Source organism: Lampetra planeri, chromosome 54, assembly GCF_965212315.1.
Source record: "Lampetra planeri chromosome 54, kcLamPlan1.2.h2, whole genome shotgun sequence".
NCBI classification, from domain to species: domain Eukaryota; kingdom Metazoa; phylum Chordata; class Hyperoartia; order Petromyzontiformes; family Petromyzontidae; genus Lampetra; species Lampetra planeri.
The window spans coordinates 4,102,728-4,110,486 of NC_136160.1; positions in this window are offsets into that span (position 1 = coordinate 4,102,728).

Here is a 7,759-nt window from a genome sequence, read left to right on the forward strand (position 1 = left end):
CGCCAATCTAAAACAAGATTTCACGTCTAATCAAACTGATCTGTGTATATTTACATGGAACGCTTGACACGGCTTACACAAAACGATCACGCAGGATGGAATGATGTAGCTGACAGGGGGCGTGCTGCAAGGATTGAGGGAGTGAGTGACCGCGATGGAGGGGAGCTTCGGGGCTGTGGGGAGGGACGGGAAGAAGTGGAGAGCGGAGGGGAGGGAAGAGGATGGGCGATAGAGAAGAGGTGGTGAGGCTGTAAGAGCAATAGGAGGTTACGGAGGTGGACTGCTCAATGTACAGGGGCAGTGTTGAGTCTACGGGCGGTGCTGAGTCTATTGTGCAGTGATAAGTCTACGGGCAGTGCTGAGTCTATTGGTAGTGTTGAGTCTATTGGTAGTGTTGAGTCTATGGGTGCAGGATGAGTCTCGGTGCAGTGCTGAGTCTATGGTGCAGTGATGAGTCAACAGGTAGTGTTGAGTCTACGGGCAGTGATGAGTCTACGGGCAGTGCTGAGTCTACGGGCAGTGCTGAGTCTACGGGCAGTGCTGAGTCTACGGGCAGTGCTGAGTCTATTGAGCGAGTAGCACCCACGCCCGGCCGCCTTTGTCTCCCCGGGTGGCGACGGTTGTACGCACTGCACCACGTGCTCATCTGAGGCTGAGCCGACCCAGGTGAGGCCCAGGACCGGTTCAGATATAATCGTCACCGGTGTTGGCGGCCGTGGGCAGGCATCGAACTCCGGGGTCACCGGGTTCGTGGCGCGGTGCAGCAAACACGAGTGGACACGTGGTCGCTCTGTGCGCTGTGACCTCAGTGACCCCGGGGGGGAGGGGGGTGGGGGGACATTGATTGGGAGGAGGGTAAAGCGGGGGGGGGGGGGGGGTCATACCAGTAATGTTGAGCACGCTGCTCCCATAGTGCGCATTCAACCCCAAGCCGGCAAGCCAGGAGGCGTCGTGAGAAACTCCTCGCAACTCAACGCCCCCCCGCTGTGTTTGCTGCGAGAACTTCGTCTGCACGCCGCACGGAGAGGAAGCGTCAAGCAGGGGAAACGCACGCAGATCGACTCAAGTAGACGCACACAGAGACTCACAGACTCGTGCATAGAGACCCACAGACTTGTGTAAGAGACCCACAGACGCACACAGAGACTCACAGACTTGTGTAAAGAGACCCACAGACTCACACAGAGACTCACAGACTTGTGCATAGAGACCCACAGACGCACACAGAGACCCACAGACTTGTGTAAAGAGACCCACAGACTCACACAGAGACTCACAGACTTGTGCATAGAGACCCACAGACTTGTGTAAAGAGACCCACAGACTCACACAGAGACCCACAGACTTGTGCATAGAGACCCACAGACTTGTGCATAGAGACCCACAGACTTGTGTAAAGAGACCCACAGACTTGTGCATAGAGACCCACAGACTTGTGTAAAGAGACCCACAAACTCACATAGAGACCCACAGGACTGTGCATAGAGACCCACTGACTTGTGTATAGAGACCCACAGACTCACACAGAGACTCACAGACTTGTGCATAGAGACCCACAGACTTGTGTAAAGAGACCCACAGACTCACACAGAGACCCACAGACTTGTGCATAGAGACCCACAGACTTGTGTAAAGAGACCCACAGACTCACACAGAGACCCACAGACTTGTTTAAAGAGGACCCACAGACTCACACAGAGACCCACAGACTTGTGCATAGAGACCCACAGACTTGTGTAAAGAGACCCACAGACGCACACAGAGACTCACAGACTCGTGCATAGAGACCCACAGACTTGTGTAAAGAGACCCACAGACTCACACAGAGACCCACAGACTTGTGTAAAGAGACCTACAGACTTGTGTAAAGAGACCCACAGACTCGTGCATAGAGACCCAAAGACTTGTCCATAGAGACCCACAGACTCACACAGAGACCCACAGACTTGTGTATCGAGACCCACAGACTTGTGTAAAGAGACTCACAGACTCGTGCATAGAGACCCATAGACTTGTCCATAGAGACCCACAGACTCACACAGAGACCCACAGACTTGTGTATCGAGACCCACAGACTTGTGTAAAGAGACCCTCAGACTCACACAGAGACTCACAGACTTGTGTATCGAGACCCATACTTGTGCATATAGACCCACAGACTTGTGCATAGAGACCCAAAGACTTGTCCATTGAGACCCACAGACTCACACAGAGACCCACAGACTTGTGTATCGAGACCCATACTTGTGCATAGAGACCCTAAGACTTGTGCATAGAGACCCACAGACTTGCCCATAGAGACCCCACAAACTCACACAGAGATTCATAGACTGTGCATAGAGACTCACATACGTGTCCATAGAGACTCACAGACTTACACAGAGACCCATAGACCTATACTGTATATATAAAGAGAGAGCCACAGACTGACACAGAGACCCCGTGGATCTACACAAACACGGCACTTTCAGAAGCTGCTTCTGTGGCCCGTCTGGAACGCTCTTCCCTCCCGACATTAGGAAGCGGCTGGGAGCTGTAGCACTTTTAAATAATCATCATCTTCGTCTAGATTGACAGTCTCGTTTCTTTAGAGCTGCGTCTTTGTGTGTTAGTTTGTCCCCCCCCGCCCCCACCACGCACTTATGATTAGGGCGGTTGGCTACGTACGGTGCGAAAGAAGTTCAACATTACATACACACACACCCGATATCACCATTCATAGTCTTACATGGAGACTACTATTTATACTATCTGGTTCTTTCGGTAAAGTCACATAGGTAGAAAAAGAAAACAAAATATTTATTTTGTTTTTAATAAAACAAAATAATTATTTAGTCTTAGTTTGCTACCAACGTGACTTTACCGGTAGAACCAAAGAGCATGGATTCCTGCAGTCACGAAAGCTTCAAATCAAGACTCCCATTTATATTATATAGAGACCCGTATATTACAAAGAGACCCATAAACCTAAATGGATACTTTCTGTAAGAGGGGCCATTGACCGAAATGTAAACTTTTCTCCTTTTAGCGCTGCGCTTTTGACGAATGTGTTGAGCATTTTATTTTTAATTATTTCTGCTCGCGCATCGCCCAAAAGTTGTTATTTTAGATAACCCCTCGACTCGCACGGAGACCAAACATGGCTCGGCACAGAGTCACGTGCTCCAAATCGTCGAGACCCCACGCGCTCGTAAAGAGACCCACCGACTTTACAAACGGACGCAACGATTCAGATGCCACAGCCCTTACAAGAGACTCATATTTGCACACACACACACACAGATACAACGTACACAACACACCGCCACACGTTCACAGCCGATACTTAACACACAACGACACAAAAAAAAACACCCGTATAGCCTAACCAGTCTGTTAGGCCCCTGAGCTGGAATCGAATTCGGGTCGCCGGGATCGGAGCGCATTGCGCTAACCGCTAATCATCACCGCCACCGTCACCACCATCACCACCATCAGCACCACCATCACCACCACCGCCACCGTCACCATCACCAACACCATCAGCACCACCATCATTAGCACCACCACACCTCCAATTATCACGGTTGGCTACGTACGGTGCGAAAGAAGTTCAACGCATACATATATACCACCACCATTACCACCACCATAACCGCCGCCACTACCATCAACCACCGCCACCACCACCATCATCACCACCACTACCAAAGACATAGATACCCCGTGAAGCCTTAACAGAGTGTTGGGGCAAGTGTTGTTTGCGAGCACCATATGAAGGCCAGAACGGCACACGAGGGGGTGGGTGGCCAGCACTACGCCCGGCCGCCTTTGTTTCCCTAGTGGCGATGTTTTTTACACACCGCACCAGGTACTCAATTTAGGCTGAGTCGACCTAGGAGAGGCCCAGGACCGATTCAGATAATCGTCACTGATGTTGGCCGTGAGCGGGATCGAACTCCACCATCACTACCACCATCCCCACCACGACCGCCACCACCAGCACCACCATCACCACCACTACCGTCACCACCACCATCACCCCCCATCATCATCACCATCATCACCACCACATACCACCATCCCCGCCACCTTCACCACCATCACCACCACCTTCACCACATCACCACCACTACCGTCACCACCATCATCACCAGCATCACCACCACCACCACCATCACCACCACTACCGCCATCATCATCACCATCACCACCACGGCCAACATCACCACCATTACCACCACCACCACCATCACCACCACGACCGACGCCGTTTCGATGGCGTCATCGCACACCAAAGGAAGAACAGAACATGGACACAAATCAACAGAGATCGAGGATGTCGCAACTCTGTCACAGTCGAACCGCTGTCTGCCTCTCTGCCTCTCTGTGCGAATTAGAGATGGAGGAGGAGGATGATGATGAGACGGGACGATGGACCCCACGGTTTTTTCTCATTTTACACGTAAAAAAAAAACGTTAATGGGCATCATGCAGAGAGGGCAATTAAATCTCGACGAGGAGTTTGTCCTCAATTACCGGGGGGGGATGGGGGGGCGTTCGCTCAGCGTGAGCGGGGCGGGGTGGACTTATTTATTTAGTTTACACCCGAAACTCCACCGTGGTCTCGTCGTTCCGTGAGTTTGCGCTGAGCCAGCGTTGTGGAAGGCTTTTAGAGAAATAAACACGGGGGGGGGGGGGGGGGTGGGCTTGGAAGAATTTAAACAAAAATAGATACGCGTTTTTTGTTTTTTTACAAAAGAGTTGGGCAATATATTATAATATATTATATATCCGTAGCTCTGTACTCTCTCTTTGGTTCTTTCGGTAAAGTCATGTAGGTATAAAATAAAATAAATCACGACGTTTCGGGCGCAACACAAGCGTCCGTCATCAGGTGGGAAAGCTCTTGTGTTGCGCCCGAAACGTCGTGATTTATTTTATTTTCTACCCACGTGACTTTACCGAAAGAACCAAAGGGTATGGATTCCTGCAGTCACGAAAGCTTCAAATCAAGATCTTAGCTCTGCTGATGTGAACACCTGCACCATATTATATTAAATATGTAGAAAGAAAAATATACGTGCTATATATAATATATTATACGAAAATATAAATATATTATATTTATTTCTAGATTTGAAGCTTTCGTGACTGCAAGGATTCATATTCTTAGGTTTTTTCGGTAAAGTCACGTAGGTAAAAAAATTAAAATTAATAAAAGTTAAATAAAAATAAAAATCACGACGTTTCGGAGACGGAAGCTTGTGTTGCCTCCGAAACGTCGTGATTTTTATTTTATTTTACTTGTATTAATTTTAATTTTAATTTTTTTACCTACGTGCCTTTACCGAAAAAACCTAACAATATATTATATTTACATATATAATATGTATTATATATAACAAATATACACAATGTCTTATATTTGTTATATATAAATATACACTGTTTATATAACATATTCTATAAATATCAAATATATCGTAGCTCTGCTGATTTGCACAACTGCAACGGCGAGTGGCTACAGGCCTCACGAATGGACACTCTGAGTCGCCGGTTCAGCCAGTGCCGGACTCAGCTAGTGCGAGGCCTGTAGCATTTGTTATAAAGGGGCCCTAAATAAATATAAACACGCATTTTTTACTTGCATAGGAAAGTAATTGTATATTTTTTCATTTGCTATACAGCCAGATAATACGCACGTACACACACACGCACGTACACACACGCACGTATACACACACACGCACACACACACGCACGTACACACACGCACACACACACACACGCACGTACACACACGCACACATACACACACACGTACACACACATACACACACACACACGCACGCACACACACGCACGTACACACACACACGCACGTACACACACGTACACACACGCACGTTCACGTACACGCACGCCTCGCTGCTCACTCCGCACTGCTGATAGCGCCACGTGTGACCTCGGGCGTGACCCCTGTCCTTAAACTTGTAGCGAATGCGAAGAGATGTGTAACGCTCCACTTCTCAACCCCGACAGCCTGCCCTCCGTCATCATCACCAGCATCATCATCACCAGCGTCATCGTCGTCGTCCACTTCATCATCGTCATCATTGCCGTTCGCGTCATCGCAATCGTCATCCACATCATCGTCATCATCATCCACTTGATGATCATAATCATCGTCATAGATATCATCATCCACTTCATCATCATCATTATCATTGCCGTCCACGTCATCGCTATCATCATCCACATCATGATCCACTTGATCATCTTAATCATCATCATACGCGACATCATCATCATCTACTTCATCATCATTGCCGTCCACGTCATCGCTATAATCATCCACTTGATCATCATAATCACTTGTAGGTTATCCGCCTCTTTAATTTTCACAATAAAACCATCACCACTGTCAACACAACCACCTCCTCTTACAACACTGTACCACCTTCACCACCACCACCACCCACCATCGTTATTATCATCATCATCTTCATCACCACCACCACACTGCCCTTGTGCCAGGCTAAGTGAAACTTCGCGGCCACGTGGCGGGCAGCAGGCTCGCTGCTAGCAGAGGGGTCGCGACGCAGAGGTGTGACGGGTTCACCGAGAAAGCGGCCAGAGGCACCAGCTGTACATCACCAGCTGTACATCACCAGCTGTACCCCACCAGCTGTACATCACCAGCTGTACCCCACCAGCTGTACCCCACCAGTTGTACCCCACCAGCTGTACATCACCAGCTGTATCCCACCAGCCCCCCACTCCGCCACCACGACCCTGAGCCACAGGTGAGAAGATCAAGCTGCGACGCAGGAGCAGGCATTTCCATTCATCTCTCTCCCTCCCTCTTCTCATCCCTGCCTCACTCAACCTCCCACTCTCTCTACATCTCCCTCCCTCCCCCTCTCATCCTTACCACCCCCCCCCATCCCTCTCCCCTCTCTCATCCCTACCACCCACTCTCCATCTCCCTCCCTCCCCCCTCTCATCCCTACCACCCACTCTCCATCCCCCCCATCCCACCCCATCCCTACCACCCACTCTCCATCTCCCTCACTCCGCCATCCCTCCCACCCTCTCTCCATCTCCCTAACTCCCCCCCTCTCATCCCTACCATCCACTCTCCATCCCTCCCCCCATCCCTCCCCTCTCTCACCCCTACCACCCACTCTCCATCTTCCTCCCTCCCTCCCTCCCCCATTCCCTCCCACCCTCTCTCCATCTCCCTCCCTCCCACCCTCTCTTCATCCCCCCTCTCTCCCTCCTGCACCCCTCACATCATTCGCCTCCCTCTCGTTAAGCCCCTGCTCCCCTCACCTTCCCTTCAACCCTTTTCTCTCTCCATCCCTCCTCTCCCTCCCTGCTTCTGCATCTCCTCTCTCCCTCCCTGCCCCTCTCCCTCCCTGCGTCCCCTCCTCTCTCTCTCTCAACACATAATTTCATTCCCCCCTCCCCTGCACCTCCCCCCCCCCACCATTCTCGATGTACAGCCGAGACGAGAGAGGAAATTGAGTTGATGTTGGGCAGGGGGAAGTGGAGAGAGCGGACGGCTGTGGCCGTGGAGGAGGTTCGGTGCTGGAGGTTGGTGGGTGGGCGCAGTCTGAGTGGGCAGAAGCGACGAGAGGACGGGGGGAGGGGGAGGTTATAGGGGGATCAGAGGGAGGTCGGGAGGGGGGAGGTAGAGAGGCAGGGGAGTAAGGAGGGACAGGAGTAGGAAGGGAGTGAGCGAGCGAGGTGGGTTGGGAGGGAGGGGAGTAGG